Genomic DNA, 17,121 nt, shown 5'->3' with positions numbered 1-17,121 from the left:
AGTGCATTCTTAAATGAATGGCTGGAATCAGGAAGAAAAGAGCCTTCTGATTCCTATAGTGTCAGACTACTCTGTAATACAGAAGAAAACACATATCTCCTCCTGCTGGAGGTTCCCAAGACTTCTCCCAAGTTTGGTAATTCAGTAGGACTCACAAGACTCAACAAAAACTGTACTCACAGGTAAGATGTATTACAGCAGAAGGATACAAAGCAAAATTGGCAGCAGAAAAAGGCACATGGGGCAAAGGCTGGAGGAAACCAAGCATAGTCACAAAGAACAGGCGTAATTACTGCAGCATGAAATTTTGACAGGTGTGAAATGTCCACCATGCAGACTCATTGGAAACTCAGGAAATGGTAGAAACCAACCAAAATCCAAGTTCCTTGAGGCCAGCCAAGGGCCAGCCTTGAAAACAGGCCTTTCGGAGGGTGGCACTCTCAGGCCTGGTGTTCTCTTTTCTACGTACTACCCAAATGAGGAATTGCTATATGTCTGTCCATGCATAGGACATCCATATGCTGTGGGTGCACGAGAAGCTAGTGGTGTTTGTCTCTAAGGAGAGAAAACTGTGTACCTAAGGAGAGAAAAATGGGATGAGGCAGACTTGCTTCTCACTGTTTACTCTCTTGCTCCTTTTGAAACTCATATATACACATCATCAGAGCAATATTTAAAGAACTATAACTTTACATATTTTAACTACTCAGATTTTTCTTGTTTCTGTAGATGTGAGCAGAACAAGATACTCCAATGTGTCCCACACTGTTTCTTAGAGTAGAAAACTCCTCCAAAGGCATGTATAGGTCTGTCTGGAACGTGCAGCTAGCAAAGCTTAACATCCAAAGCCTCCAGCAGTATTTTCTGAAGTCTTTAATTAGTATGCAGTGAAAAAATAAAGACTTGAATACTTCCAATAAAATTGCTTTGAAACCTGTAAGTAGCCAGTTACCAATAAGTAACACATTCAGATGATGAGAACACTCAGATTGTTTCATGTGGCTTATTATAATCTTCTACTTTTCTGAACTCCAATCTTTCCCTCCTCTAATATGAGCAATAACTCTATGGTTTTCAAACCTTAGCCTTGATAATAATTACCTACAAGGCTCAAAATGCAGAGTCCTAGGCCCTCCCCCCAGAGATTCTGATTCACTGGGTCAGTATGGAACCATGAGTGGCGATTAGAAACAAGAGCCCCAGGTAATGGTCCTGCAGGGGGTTGGGGTGTGGAAGGGGAGAACACCGCCATAACTGATGCTTTCATAGTCTTTCTAAAGTACAGGGGTATTTGTTGGTTGTTTGCTTCTTTTTTACATCCTACCACCTTTTCAAAACTCTTTCCCCATTTAGTACAGCAGAGTTTCTTACACATATAGGAGTTCACAATTCTGTCTGAGGACCTAAAAATCTCTATGAACACCCTCTCTAGAAAAGTGTATATACATATGCAAATTTTGTAAACAGTCTTTAAGTTTCTCTGTGGACTCCTAGGGTATTTGATCTTAGGCATAATGCTAAGAAGTGATCATTCACAAATAGAGACCTCAAATGGCATTGGTAATATTTATTTTACTGCCACAGTTCACTCATGCCCGATTTTTTCCAAAACTTCCAAGGTTCGGCTCTTTCTCATTCTTCTTGCCCACTGCTATCTTGTCATTCCCACTGCTAACATGTAAAAGTATCACGCTTTCTGAACCAAAAATCAAGATTCCACATAAGTTATGACACCCAATATAGATGACAAAAAACTCAGTTTGGCTTGCGTGAGAAAGAGGGAATTTATCAGGTTAAGAAACTAAAAGTTCATGTATAAATCGTCAGGACCCGATGACTCTAATAATATCCCCAGTTCTCAGTCTCATTCTCCACTTCTCGTCTCTGCTTCTCTTGGAATTGGCTCCATTCTCAGGCAGGCTTTCTCCTTATGGTAAAATGATTGCCAACAGCCTGGGCCTCCCAGCAGCTCTACAGGTGCCCCTAACCTGTGCTGCCTGAGGGCAAGGGCCCACGTGGAAGTTCACACACCTGAAGACTAAAGATTCTAAAGTTATAACCAAGCCAACAAACTATGCTCTGTCTTCAAACATATGGCTTATAATGATGAAATAAATCCATCTACATGTGAGTGTGTTTTGTAAACCTATTGTTTTTATCGCTGAAAATCAATGAACTGTTAAGGTGATAACATTTAGTTATTATGACATAGACGTTGATGGTTTGATTTTTTACTTATTCCATAAGATTTATTTTCATGTTTTTGTCACTAATTATGCTGCAATAATAAAGATTTTCACACATTGTTTATATTCTTTTGAGAGTAATGATCTTAAGGATTTAAAAGATGTATTTAGCTGTATTTTTAAATGTAGTTGTGTTTAAAACATGAAATTTTAATACATTTCATTTAAAAAGTAAAGTAAATGTAAAACAAAATGTTTAAGTTTCCAAAAAGTTATATTTATTCTAGAATAGGCAACATACAAAATAATTAATGATTATGCCTTTTTTTACCACAGTTTTAGGTTCAGAGCAAAATTGCCAGGGTCCTACACCGGAACGGCGCCTGTGTTACAATGAGCCTACACTGGCGCTTCACCGTCATCCGGAGTCCACACTTTTCACTGGGCTTCATTCTTCATGTGTGCATTTCATGGGTTTTTAGCAAATGTATAATGACATGTACCCACCACTGTAATACCGAGCAGAATAGTTCCACTGCCCTAACAATGTTCTGTGCCCCACCTAGCCCTCCCTCCACCCCCCTCACCATGGGCAACCATTCGTTTTTTTCAATGTCTCCACAGTGTTGCCTTTTCCAGAATTTTGCATGTTTGGAATCCTATAGTACAGAGCCTGTTCAGATTGGCTTATTTCACTCAGTAAAATACATTAAAATTTCCTCCATGTCTTTTCATGGCTTGATAGCTCATTTGTTTTTAGTGCTGAATAACATTTATTGTCTGGATGTACCACAGTTTATCTAGTCAATTACTGAAGGACATATTAATTGCTTTCAACTTGGCAATTATGAACAAAGCTTCTATAAACATTCTTATGCAGATTGTCACGTTATAACATTTTTAAACAAAGAATAAATTTAAATTTATTTTGGCAATTTAAATCTAATTAAATATTTTTATTAAAATAGAGCCATGCATAATTCCTGCATTGCATATCCCATAGTAGCATGCCATAGAGCAAAAAACAAAAAGAAAAATTACAGTAGCAACGTAAAACATGAATCATCTGGGATTCAGTTGAACAAAAACAAGTGCAAGGTGCAAGACCTCTGTGTAGAAAAGTACAAAAATTATTGAGAGAAATGTTAAAAGATCTAAGTAAATTGAAAGAGACAGAAATAGAGAGCATCCCTATCAGCAAGGAAGAAGCAAAGTTGTCTCTGTTAGCAGAGGACATGATCGCACACACAGGAGAGCCTGGAGGTCCAAAAGGCCCTGGTAGAGCTAACACAGAAATTCAGTAAAGTCGTGGGATCCGAAAATCACCACACAAACGTCAGCTGCATTTCCATACACTCACATTTTCTTTTTAAAAATCAGAATTTATTGGCTATGACACACTTAAGGACATTCTTTTCTAAGTCTGTAAACAGGTTGTTAGAAAACCATAAAGTGGATGGAATAATAGTTTTTCACATCACCGAATATCCAGTTAAATAGTGTTTGTGATCTCCCAGTAAAAAATAAATCTAAAATGAGTCGCCCAGTGCTCTAAACTTGTGGATTACAGCTTCATACACAGCACTGCATTTTATTACAGGAACACGAGGTGAGAGCATTAACCATTTCTACCAAACGCTCACACTTGTGGACTAGGTTCCACTGCTCATCAACACCAGTGGATTCTAGAAGAAAAGAACATTTTGAAAGTGATTTGTCTTTAGAAATTCTCTTGATAACTATAATGGAAATTGAATACTATAGACCTCATGAAATAATAAAAATTAAGATTCTAATTGCAGCATATGAGTTTAAATATTGTAACATGTATCAGGTACATAGGTTCAAGGTCATGACTAGCTGCACATTTGTATGTGACAAATGTTAAGCCATAACATTTAAGTTGTCAGTTTGGTTATTATACGTGTATGTATCTCTCTGATACACGTGACCTACAGTGTACTTTTTTTGCCATGACCTCCACAAGGTTAAACATATTAAACCCCCTAAACGCCAATACAATTTTAAACAATGCAAAATTCTTTTCCCAGAACTAAAGTATTATCAAAATTAAGATCTTGTTTCAGTTCTCTCAGGAAAAGACAACACTTTTTAACAAGAAACACAAATAATTAATTTCTGCTTTTCATAGATTCAGTTCAAGCTTAGTTTGAAGTATTGTTTGTCAGAGGGAGTCAGGTTGTTTTCCTCATCTCGAAGTCTCCTTCGTAATTCTTGCTACTACCATTCTTACACTCAGGCTCAGAACTTTGAGAGGAGCTTGTTTGTTTTCATTTTGGAACATTCCTCTCTATTAGCTGCCACGAACTCAAATCCTTGTTCTTAAATCATAGATCTTGGATGATTCTCAGCTCCATTGTACAGGTAGTAAGGCTAAGGTGCATAGGCTGACTGTCCCAAGATGTCACAGATAACGTAACTAAGGCACCTGGGTTGACTTGCCCTGGAACCCTTCCTTTCCTTATAAGGAGCGAAGCCAGCATTCAAGCCCTGGCGGTGCCACCATCCAGCTGCAGCAAGTTCTTGTGCCTCGTCCTGCTGCCTCCCAACTTTCCAGCTGCAGCCGCCATTCTCCTCCCTTCCTCCTGAAGTCCGCCCAGACTAACCTGTTAGATATCCTGCACCCTCTTGTCATTTTCCTGCTCCAGAGCAGCAGGCACTCCTGCATCAAGTCCATATTCTGCCTGACTACCAAACTTCTCCAGGATCTGTTCTAATCTGGATCAGCCAGTCTTTTCTCCACATCTGTCCTGTCCAGCCAGGGGGCAGCCTTCTGTCCTGCCTGTGGGCCTTTGCTTACAGGACACCCTCTCCAGTCAGCCTCCTATTCTCACCCTAGTTCCTGTCTCCTTCCCTTCCTCTTCTCTGCTGCACTCAGGCCTCACCACCCAGTTTCGGAGACTCACCAACTGTAATTGTTTCTGTGTGTCAGTCTTAGCTCCCCGCCAAAAGACACTCGGAGCCTGGAGAGCAGTGGTTGGCAAAGTGTGGTATCCAATCAGGACCGCCTGGGAACTAGTTGGAAGCGCACATTCTCGGACCTCAGCCCAGCTCTGCTGAATTAAGAACTCTCTCAACTCTAGCATGTGTCAGAATCACCGGCAGAGCTTGTTAAACAGATTGCTCGGCCTTCGAATTTGTGATTCAGTAGGTCCGGGGTGGGCCACATCTGGACGAAATCAAAGGACCTGAATAGTCCCAGGCCCATGTCTTTGCCGCTGTTCGGTCCTAGTGATATTGTTTGGTTAATGAAAAGTAAAAAGATCGTAAGAAGTTAGCACTTCAGATTATGAAGCAGACATTTCTGGATTCACTCTGCCAGAGTCCGTGAAGACTGACCAATGCTCACTGAACCTTCAGCTCAGTCAGTAGCTATTGGGCATTTGGAATTCCAATTTTTTTCATCATCACTTTTCACATACACCATGGATTTTCCCAGTCATCTAAAAAGAATGCTGGTTCTTTATTTTTAAAAGCGGATAAAAAGAAATATAATTATGTATTTTAATAAGTAGACAGACATAAAAATGATAATATGTATTCTTAGTGTTAGTGGTAATAGTAAAGGAAGAATTAGCTTGCATGTTTTCCCGTAATAAAAAGTGTTCAGTGCCATAGTCATAGATTGTTAACTTGAGACCATTTTTCTCATGCTTGAATGGCACATTGGACTCTATAATGAAGCAAAAAAGTTCAAGTAGAAAATTTGCATTCTAATATCCCCTACTTTGCCTGTATTATATTAACCTATATTGGCTATTATAAAATGCTTTCACTGATTAAAAAATAAAATTTGAAAAACACGGCGACAGGGCACTCCTCTACCTTGACCAACCATCTTTTAACTCGTGATTTTGCTACGTGGTCTTTTGCTCTGAAAAACTGGCAGATGTGTTGGACACAGGTACGACCTGAGGTCTGCCTCCTTTGCTGCCCTAGGAAGAACTCACTTTTCCTGCTGCTACCAGCCTGGTAGCGTGCAGGGGGCCTAAGGGAGCTGCTGTAGGCGTGGCTGCTGCTGTGGGCGTGGCTGCTGCTGGGGGCGTGGCTTCTGCTGCGGCCAGAGTCGCAGCTGCTGCAGCTGCAGCAGCTGCTGCTTGGGCTGCTTCTGATGCTCCTGCTTTCACCACTCACGTTAACCTCCACATTTTTTTGAATTCTCAAACAACCAGGATAAATCTCAAAACACAAAAGGACACGAAACCTTGGTATAGAATTTACAGGACGACCTCTAACAGTCTACAAATGTTTCTCTGGCGGTTGGGGAGGGGGGTCCTGTTTTTAAAGCTTTGAGAGTATAATTCCTTATTTTCAATGAAGACACACTTTTAATTGAGTTTTAACCTGATCAAACATCAAAACTTAAAAAGACAGCTTATTTGTAATTTATGGTTTGCTTTTACTAAGCAATAAAAATATTTTACAGTGCTATAACATATTTCAATATTTGAAAATTGTGAGTAAAATAGTAAGTTATCCAATTCTGGCTCATAGCTTCTTTTTTCTTTCTCATATTCCTTTCCAGTGTAAGGGAAAAAGTACCAGGACAACTGTAATAGCAAACAAATAGAGAGAGAGAGAGAGAGAGAGAGAGAAAGGAATGAAGGGAGGAAGGAGGGGAGGAAGAAGAAAGAGAGTGGGGAGAGGGAGAGAGAGAAAGAAAAGGAAGGAAGGAAGGAAGGAAGGAAGGAAGGAAGGAAGGAAGGAAGGAAGGAATATGTACTGGTACTACCACTTTCCTTCCTGTCTCATCTCTGGAACTAACCGCATCCTAGTCAAAAGAGGTGTAGCCCCGTTGGGCGGCTCAGTTGCTTCGAGCACCATCCAGTACACCAGAAGGGTTGAGGGTTTGAGTTCCAGTCGGGTTATACGGGAGGACATTGATCAATGTTTGTTTTCACATCGGTGTTTCTCTTTCTTCCTCTCTCTCTGAAATCAATAAACATATCCTTAGGAGAGGATTTTTTAAGAGAAAGAAAAAGAGACCTAAAAGCTTAGGAAAACCCACCCAGCACACTAAGGAATTCAACTGCAGTGTTCATGATCAAGGTCCTGGAAACAGGGACAATGCAACAAACCATGCCAAATGGCAGAAGAAGGCGGAGGCTGGAGGAACCCCTCCGAGGTGATGGTGAAGGGCATGTCTGCCCTCAGTCAAGCCCATGCCCAGGACCCCCAGTGGCTCTGGCTGCTTTAGACAAGAGGGGACATTAGAAAGGGCAACATCACATTTGAGCGAAAGGCAAAGCAAAGGCGGCCTTCCCCTCCAGGCTGACTTTTCCTCTTATGGGCAAAAGGGGCTTCCTATCACCTACTACCGATCACCCCATCCACCCCTGCCTCCAGGTGAACCTTGGCCACAGTTTTCTGGGGAGAGGAAACAGGTAGGATAGACAGGATGGCAGATACACCCCGGGATGAGCGTCTACATCACATTTCTCACCCCTCGGCCTCCACACTACATTTACAGACAATACGCTAAGACTCATATTGAGGGGAAAGTAAGTTGTTAATATGTGTTCAGAGGAGACAGTGCAGTTAGGGTAAAAATGGCCACTGTGATCCTTGGCTATTTGGGTCCCAGCGAAATGTTCAGGGCTTTTTGTCCTTCTGCCCCTCCAGCTGCCTCTTGCCCCTCACCAGTCCCCAGTAAGGGTGGCAAAGGGGTGTCCTTAGCTGGGGCAGCTAGGGTGAGGGCAGTGGGGACCTGGGTTGACCTCTCATTTCCTCCTGCTCTCCGAAAGGAAGAACTGCTAATATCCTCTACCACTGCCCCTTGACCCGGCTTTGCGGGTTGGTTATTTTTTTAATTTAAATCATCTGGCTTTTTAAATTTTTAATTGTAGTTAAAAACGTAACAAAATGTGCCATCTTAACCGTTGCTATGAGTGCAGCTCAGCTGTGTCCAGTGCATTCACACTGCTGTGCGACAGGGCTGCAGAATCCGTTCCCTCCTGAAACTCTGGACTCCTTCAGCAGTATCTCTTCATCCCCATGGCAACCACCATCCCACTTTGGGTTTCTATGGACTCGACTACTCAGATACCTCAAAAAAGTGGAGTCATACCATAAAAAAATAGAAAATAAAAAAAACAATAGAAACGCCCTGAGCTGTTCTGGCGCGCGGGAGACGCGGGCAGCAGCGGCTCTCACTGTCCACTCCCAAACCCGTGCCCACGCATCCCACACAAGGGATGCATTCCCACACATTCCTTGCCTGGGTGACCCTAGAGAGGGCTCGTTTTCTTCAGCGATGGAACATGTGTTCCTTGCGAATTCACTTGAGAAATAAGACCTGCCTTATATTTGTGGGATGATTTGAATTTTAACGGATAGGTCTCTGGTGTGTTCGAACTGAAGGAAATAAACAGCAGGACTAAAATGACACTGCTGTCATTTTAAGTGGAGAGACAGAACCTATGGTATCACAGACCAAGTAAATTTTTTAAAATAATGTCTACTCTGCAATCAAAACTGAAACTTCATCAAATACCATTTAACGAAAAACTAAAATAAGGTGTAATGGAAACCATTAAAATGATGATTTGAAGATTCTGAAGTCAGGCTGACTCATTTTGGAAAGAATAGGAATGGAATTAAAATTTTTAAAATGCGGAATGTTGGCCTCATTTAGCACAGATTTATTTGACAGGGTTCAGGTGGTCGTCCTTGCAAGGTCGACACCTTCCCATGTGGCGGTTGTTTGCAGAATGAGAAACTCAGGAGATAGGGCCTGTTTAAATCACATATCAAATTAATAATATAGCCAAATGACCAAAAATCTCTTCAATATAGATTAAAAAGTTTGACGCTTTTAATTACTAATACTATATTTGTGATCATTATATCATTAATAACAAGTATATAAATAATTATTTTAATACATATTCTCTCATCAAAACATGTCCAGTGAATAATTATAGATTTAGATTCTATCCAGTGTATTCCAAATATATTTCTGAATTCCAGTGCTTGAATTTGGTGGCATGTTTATCCCTGACTCTAGTCCTTTGCTTCTGCAAAGATGCCAGTGAATCCCCCAGTTGTCCTGGCTACTGCTACCCCCAGGCTGCTTTTGCTCCTTTGACTCCGTGCGTGTCACTGCTGAGCCCACTTTGCCCTCTGGACTGCATAGCCGTCTCTTTTCCCTTTCCATTCATTGTTGTATTTGCTTAACAGTGGGCCTTCGGCCTGAAACATCCCTTCCACGGAGAGAAGGAGCCCTGTCGGCACGCTGGGCTTGCTGCCTTGCTTGAGAGGGACTTTCCCAGTTCTGAGTGTCATGTGTGCTGTGTTCTGCTTAAAGCGTGTGCACCGAGTGGCACCCAGCCAGCTCCACTGTCATATCTGTTCCTGGGGAGGAGAAGAGGGGGCTTACGACCTGTAACTAAAAAGGGGGGCTTGAAGATCATCTCCCTGCACTGGCTCCACAGCAAGACCCCCTGGCCACCAGGGCCCTGACAGATCATCCCAGACTGGGTCGGACTCAATTTGAAAACCTCTGATCACATCTCAGACACTCTGGCACTGACTCAGGAGAGAGGGCACCACCGCCGTGGCCCCCTGTGGTGCTGAGCCGGGGAAGGTGCTGGGGAGCTGAGTGCGGACTGGGAGGCTGTTCGCAAACACAGTCTTATCAGTCTCCATAAGCTCCTCTTGGCCAGGGCTGACGTCCTTGATCTTGCCTACAATCATCCAGTTGTCCTTTCAGTCTCTGTGAATGGCATATCTGGTGGGCAAGCTCCGGAAATGCTGACTGCAGACAAGAGGAGAGAACAACCTCTTTGTCATCTGGTCATCTCAACCTGACGGCGGAGACCCTCTAACCCTCTACAGGGTTAGATTGAGGAATGTCAGCAAGCACAAGGCCATGTTCACATCCTTGTGGCTCTGCAGTTCAGGGTCACACACAGCATGTGGACAGAGTCCTCAGAATATGACTGTGTTCAAAATACTTTGGGGGGCATAATGGTTTCCAACTGTCCCATTGGTGAACTCAGATTTAACAGAGACCAAGAGGTGGGCCCCATTGGGGCAGTTGGCTTTGGTGATGGTAGAAAGCTGGGGAGGGTCTTCGGGCCTGTAGCCACCGTGTCATCAGTTGGGGAGGGCACTTAATCTGGGAACAAGACTGCAGGAAATGGCTGACATTTCTCAAATCAAAGCATTTGAAATATTATAGAACAAATTTTTCTAGTATTTATGAAGCATTTGTTTAATTCATTCTAGCAATTTGTTTATTCATTCACCTTATAAATATTTATCAAATATCTGTTTGGTGTCAGACCCTGTAATGGGCTAAACCTTGACAGAGTATTTAAAGAGCCAGAGAATATTTCCATGATGTCACTCCTGAAGACATGCTAGACCTTCATGTGCTATAAGTTTTCCCCAATTCCCTACCTCTTTTATTCCCGAAAACTACAAGCCTTCGGGAAAACCACCGCGCCCAGGGCAGCAGCAGGGTTGCCCTTTGGGAGGATCACCAGTGGCCCAGTGGTCACCACCATCGTTTTGAGCCAGGCCTCTGATATGAACGAGAAGGGGCAGATCTAGTGTGGCATTTCTTCAGGCAGAAGTTGGCGGGGTCCCTCCCTGATGAGAAAGGGAGGACCGAGGCCCTGGCCAGGCAGGTAAGTTGGTTGGAGCGTCATCTGAGTACATCAGGTTGTGGTTTCAGTCTCTGGTCAGGGCTCATACAAGAATCAACCAATGAGTGCATCAATGGTAACTGGAACAATGAATCCTCTCTCTCTCTCTCTCTTTCCCCCCCTCCCTCACCCCTCCCTCCTCTCTCTTTATAAAATCAAGAGATAAAAGTTTTTAAAAGAAAGAAAACGAGAACCAAGAAAGCCAATTTCAAATTGAGTAGGCAGGAACCAGTGTGAAAGAGAAAATATTCTGGCAGTTTTTAAATAACCTCTAAAATATTTTGCACTTGAGGGAACCACTAAACTAGGAAGATAAACACTTGGAATTCATTGGAGAGCCTCGTATATTTGACGTGGACAATTTCCTCTTTTGATTTGGGGTGGTCACTGGTGTCAGAGAAGGACAGAAAGCACCTCCTTCCCCCCGCCCCGCCCCACCTCCCGCCCACCCCTGCTGCAGCACCACCTCCGCCAGCTTCTCAGGACTCCCTCCAGCAACGCAGCAGAGCGAACCTCAGTCCTGCCTCCGTATTTGTGGGCAGTCTCCCTTGCGGGAGCTCCCTGGAGGGGAGGAGTCCAGTGAAAGGAGGTCGTGGGAAATAAGATCACAGGCTTTCTGTGCCCTCTAATCAAACAAAGTAAAGGGGCTCAGAACTGTGTTTAAAAGAGGACATGTCTTGCCTTAAAATGAGAGAAACCCTTAATCCTAGAAAATTCTGATAGTAATGAAAGAATTGCTGGTGTTCTCACTGATTAGAAAAATAAAATCATTTCTTTTGCTTCCAGGGAAGAATATGAACCACTGAGAAAACTGAGGATTCTTGCAAAGTCACAACGTAAAGAAAGTGGAAGAAAAACATCGAAAAGGAGTAAATTTATTGAATACGAATGGGCCTCTCTGTCTGGTTTGTTTCACTTAGCTCTTCTGACTCGTCGACACTATAAAATGCACCCTGCCTGAGTCAGAAATTTATTTTGGAAATATTCCAGCTCCCTCACTGTTGGAAGGCATCTGTAAAACAACTATAGACATCAGAGATTTACAGCCGAAACATAAATGGTCCAGAGAAGAGGGAAAAGTCTGAAAGTGTGAGATCTCTAGTGGTAAGCAACACTCAGAAAACCGCCTACTAGGAAATCAACCAATCCCTGTTACACATCTAAGAGCCTGAGCTGGATTCAGTGGATATCCTGTGTTTCTTTACAGCAGGTGAATGAACAGCCTCTAGGAGAAGGTTTTGCACCCCGACTGCCGTGGCTCGGCAGGTCCAGTGTTGTCCTGCAAAGCGAAAGGCTGCCAGCTGATTCCAGGTCCCAGTACAGCCCTGGCTGCAGGTTTGGTTCCCGGTCAGGGTGCGTATGAGAGGTAACCAACCCAGTTTCTCTCACACCAGTGTTTCTCTCCCTGTCTTCCTCCCTTCCTTCCTCTCTCTCCAAAAATAAATAAGTAGAATCTTTAAAAAAGAAAAAAGGAGTAGGCTTTGCTTATGCCCCCAGTGTCAAACAAGCACCATTTTTTCTCAAGCCTATAACAATTTTAAAAAATTTAGGCACAAATGAAGGACAGACAAGTCATAAACATTTTATTGCAATAATTAATACAAAGTTGGATAATTCCATTTTCAAAAGGGTAGAGAGTCAGACCAGGAGAATATAAGACATATATCTCAGTGAAATTATACTTTACATAAGTCTCCATTTTATTTTAACTTCATCATTTAGACATTTTGGGGTTAGATTGGCTAAGTTAGGAACAAGAAAGAATTTCTACTGCATTAATTTCATGTGAGCTGTTTTGAAATAGAAAGGTTGGTAATGGTTGGAGGCTTAAAAATTCAGTTCTGTTGTGACATTTTCAACATTTATTAACTATTTTTACTGGAGCCTCCGCGTGGGGTTCTCTTAAGACCTTGTGGAGCTGACACAGGTGGTCCGGTTAAGGCAAGCGACAGGGACCAGTCGGTATCTCATTGTGCAGGCGCGGAGTGAGACTGAGGGGTTAGGACTGGGTGTGAGGAAACGGGGCAGGTGATGACTTCTTAGTGAGAGGTTTTTGGTGAACAAAGATGATCAATAATAGCAGTCAAAGCATAGGGTGATTGATTCTGGGAGCTTGTCTGTGTTTGACGGTTCGGCCCAACACAGTTTAAGGAAAGACGTAGGGGAGGAAAGATGTGCTTGGAAGATAGCAGATCCAGAGGAGATGGCATGAGAGATGCACCTCTTCCCCCGCCCCGCCCCCCACCTCCGCGATGAAGAGAAAAGGGGCAACCGCGGGAGGGAGGCTTGGGCCAAGGGGCTGGGGCCGGGCCCGGTCTGGACTCTGCCCAGCTAGTGCAGGCCTCCCACAGGTTCCCGATTCAACTCCTCGTGTGTCTTCTTGTCCGCAGCCCTGCGCCCTTACCATCCACTCTGCCGCCTACATCTGGTTGTTCACTCTTCACCTTGAACACTCCTGTAGTTTTCGATGGGATATAATCTAAACTCCTGGGCTAGCTTGTGGAGCCCAGCTCTACTTCCCACATTTTCCCCAGCTCCCCGACCCCCACCTCAATGCTCTGGCCTCCCAGCACTCTCAGAGAATGGCCTTGGACCAGCAACCGGAGCACCACCTGGAACCTGTTAAAAACAAAGTCTCAGGCCCCAGCGCAGATTTAATGCAGCTGAAACTCGGAGGGAGGAGCCCAGCGATATGCACTATACCGAGGCTTCCAGGCGTTAGGATGCATGCTCCAGTGTGAGATGCACTGGGCTTGTTTCTGGGGTGGCCTCCTAAGCCACACCGTGTAGGGAACACCTCCCAGGCTCTCCGCTTGCTGTCCTTTCTGCCCAGAAGGCTCCTCCCCCTCCCACTCACCTTTGAAGTGTCCTCTCTCAAGAGTCACCCCTCCATAAATCACTTCCTGAGCAGTCCTCTCCACCCTGCCCCATGACTGCCTCTCTCTGCTGGGCTTCCATGGAAACTGTTGAGAAATTCTATTGCTCATGTGCCAAGCTTCCTTGTAGCTCACAGTTTATGTGACTGCCTCCCCTGAAGCCAGCAAGCTCCACAAGGTGGGAACTGTGTTGGTCCTGACCAACTGGGTCAGCACTGGGGGCTCAGAAAACGTTTGTTGAGTCAAAATGTTATTGAAAAGCAAAGTACAAAGAGAGCAGAGAAAAAGAGGGATTGTGAAGAGCATGCAAGAGATTAACCACTATGAAATGTTAATAGATCACGCTGATTGAGTTCTGTCTGTCTACTGGGCACCGGGCTAAGTGCTTTGCATGGACTGTGTCATCTAATCTTCCCAATGCCCCTGTAGGTGTTGTTAAATCAGTTAGTAGAGATGGAAACTGAGGCACAGCGGGGCTACATAGTATGCTGGAGATGCCCCGAGCTGGTTCCTGGCAGAACTGGGAACCTCACACCAGCCGTTCTACTCTGGAGCCCATACTCTTAACCCTACGCTATGGTCTGAGACAGGAGGTGGCTTTGTCTAGAGCCATTATCAACACACACTAGCTCCACAAACATTTTCTTAGCTCCTGCTTGTGTCAGCCTGAGAATACGACGGGGTGCCGAGGTGGGCACAAATACCAGGCACTTACTAATCTGGCCATCGAGGAACTCGAGTTTCAGCAGAGAAGGGCTACCTGTAAGCCAGTCGAGTGTGATTTGCCTAAGGACACTGACTTACTGAGGACGAGTCCGGGTGCTACTTAGACCCAGCAGGCAGGACGCATCTGCTCTGCCAGGGGCAGCGTCTGGGGCTTTGGGGGTAAGCATAAAGCCAAGGGCAGAGAAGTGAGGGAGGAGAAAGACATGATTAAAGGTGGCAGGAAATGCAGAAAAGTTGTAAGGGAGACAGGAACATCTTGGCAAAGTCTGAAAAGGAAAGACTTGTCTTGCCAGGCTGCATGCACTGGGGCACGTATGTTGGACACTTGGTCTCACCCCTCTACGCACATTCCCTGTATGCCTGCCTGTCCCTCAGACCTGGGCATAAAGCCTCCTTTCCAAAATGCCTTAAAGCTGTGGTTCTGAGTGTGATTCTGTTGATTAGATACGCTTTGCAAACATTCACTAGTTCTGCCAATCTCCCGCCATCAGGCAGGTTTAATAAGAAGACAAATGAAAAGCTGAAATAAGTTTCAGGGGGATCTCCCGACAGCTGTGTGGGTAGGTTTTGTGGGATGAAAAGGGGCCACATACCAAACCTGACGCGCTCAGGAGCAGCCCGCTCAGTGGGCCCTGCAAACCCAGAGACCAAAAGTAAACACACAGGATGGTCTGAACATAAAAATTCCTAACCAAGAAGTGAGTTGCGCAGGATAGTCACATCCTGGGCCTGTAACTCTCTTGACAAAGGTCACTCTTTCCCTGAGGTGAGCCCGTCTATTCTCTTTTTGCATCTAGGACAACATATGCTGTAACGTCAGCGTAATCCTCTTTTTCTGGGCCTCTCAGGGTACAACCTCCCACGAGAATCCTCATTGTCATCTCCTTCCCTGCCTGCCATCTCTGTGCTGTAAATGTTAACAACTACTCTCTACCCACCGATGTAAAAGAAGTATGTGTCTCGTCACACTACTCTTTGTCCAATCTCAGAGACTTCCCAGCTGTCCTTCCTCTCACCCTCTTAGTCTACCACCCACGGATTTCATGTAACCCCCTTTACACCTCCTACTTTAATTCTAATGTATAAAATACACTGTAAAACTGCCCTTCTCCGGAGCATTTCCTCAACCCATTGAGACTTTGCTTCCTAGCAATTGCCATCCGTTCGGCTCAAATAAATATAAAAATTCTCTACAAACCTGGACATTTCTTAGGTTAACAGTTCTGAAGAAGAAAGAAGATTCTTATAGTAAAGAGTACATCCTTGAGAAGAATCAGTCCTGCATTCTCAGCCTCTGGGTTGTTTTGGGGTCGTTCTCTAGATGACTGGTGGTCTGGATCCATGAGCACGCTTTCCTCAGTCCTTCAGGCAGTAACCAGAGGCTTACCTGGAGGTTTGGTGTATATCCAGGCATTGGTATAGTGCTGGAAATGTCCAAAGTTCAAGTTCCCAGGCTAGTTAAAACGGGGACAGAATCTCTTCCTCAGACCTCAACCTACTTGATCGTAGTCATTTAGCAACTTGACTTCAGTGACTCCATTTGATTTGCTCTATTTCTCACCCCCAAGCAGGCAACAAAGAAAGAGGTTGTGTTTCAGACTCTGCTCTGAAATGCTCAGTAGTGAGAGGATGAGCTCATTATTCTTTATTTATGTAGAATCTTTTAAGTAATGCTCTTCACATGCCATAACAGAGCTGAACATGCATTTAGAAGCCATTTTAAAAAATTATACACTGGAATTTCAAGACAGAGAACCTCATAGGGAGACTCTACACTACATGAGTCACTTGAAGTTAAGAGTCTACATTTCTCAGAACTAGTGGGATGATTCCCTCTCTGAGGAACTATCCGCAGAGATGCTCTGACCTGAACCTTTATCAAGGCTGAATGACCGGTGTGTCACTGAACCCTTTCTGGTCTGCAGACAGCAGCTCTCTTGGTCCGTTTTATAAGCCCTGAGCTGGACTAGGGCACAGACACCATCCGTAAGGCTCAGATTTTTATACTTGAGCCCACAGAGGATGGTCATCTAATTTTTACCTGGCTGAGCCACCAGTAACAATTTTTTCCATGAAGCCAGTTTATGACTTGCCTCATGCTTGTTTGCGCATGTTGGCTGTTCATACAGTAAGTACTCAAATGTAAGAGAATCTCACCCCTCCCGTTAGCATGATTTGATTGCATTTGGGGTCAAACTGGACGGCCAGGTAAAAATGTACTGGGAATAAAAACAGACCCTAGAGTTCTTTTTTGGAACCTATCGGAGACCTCATTTTTGCCTCCTTAGTTCAATAACTCACTTGAGTTTTTACATTAGGATTGAGTCATTTCTGTGAAAGAGAAATATAAGTAAGTCCCCAGGAGCAGAGAAAAATAAATAGCATTCTTCCTCCTCACCCAAGTGCTCCATTGTGTTCAGGGTGAACCTCGCAGGCTGTGGCTCCTGTCCCCAAGATCACAGATTTAAGGACAGCTCTGACACCCAGACACTGGGAATAGAGCCTGAGTTTCCCTGCAGGATCCCAGGGGGCAGCCCCCCGCAGCAGGCTTCTCAGAGAGCCCCTTTTCCGAGCTACCACTCCATCTGCCATTGGTGACGGCTGGGAGAGAGCTCTGCTGCCACTAATACATCAAAGTATCATCCTGCACTTGAGGAGAAA

This window comes from Sturnira hondurensis, unplaced genomic scaffold (assembly GCF_014824575.4).
Source record: "Sturnira hondurensis isolate 20B ecotype Veracruz unplaced genomic scaffold, ASM1482457v3 Scaffold0013063, whole genome shotgun sequence".
Taxonomy (NCBI): Eukaryota; Metazoa; Chordata; class Mammalia; order Chiroptera; family Phyllostomidae; genus Sturnira; species Sturnira hondurensis.
The sequence above is the reverse complement of the archived record's forward strand: the minus strand, read 5'-3'. Positions refer to the sequence as shown.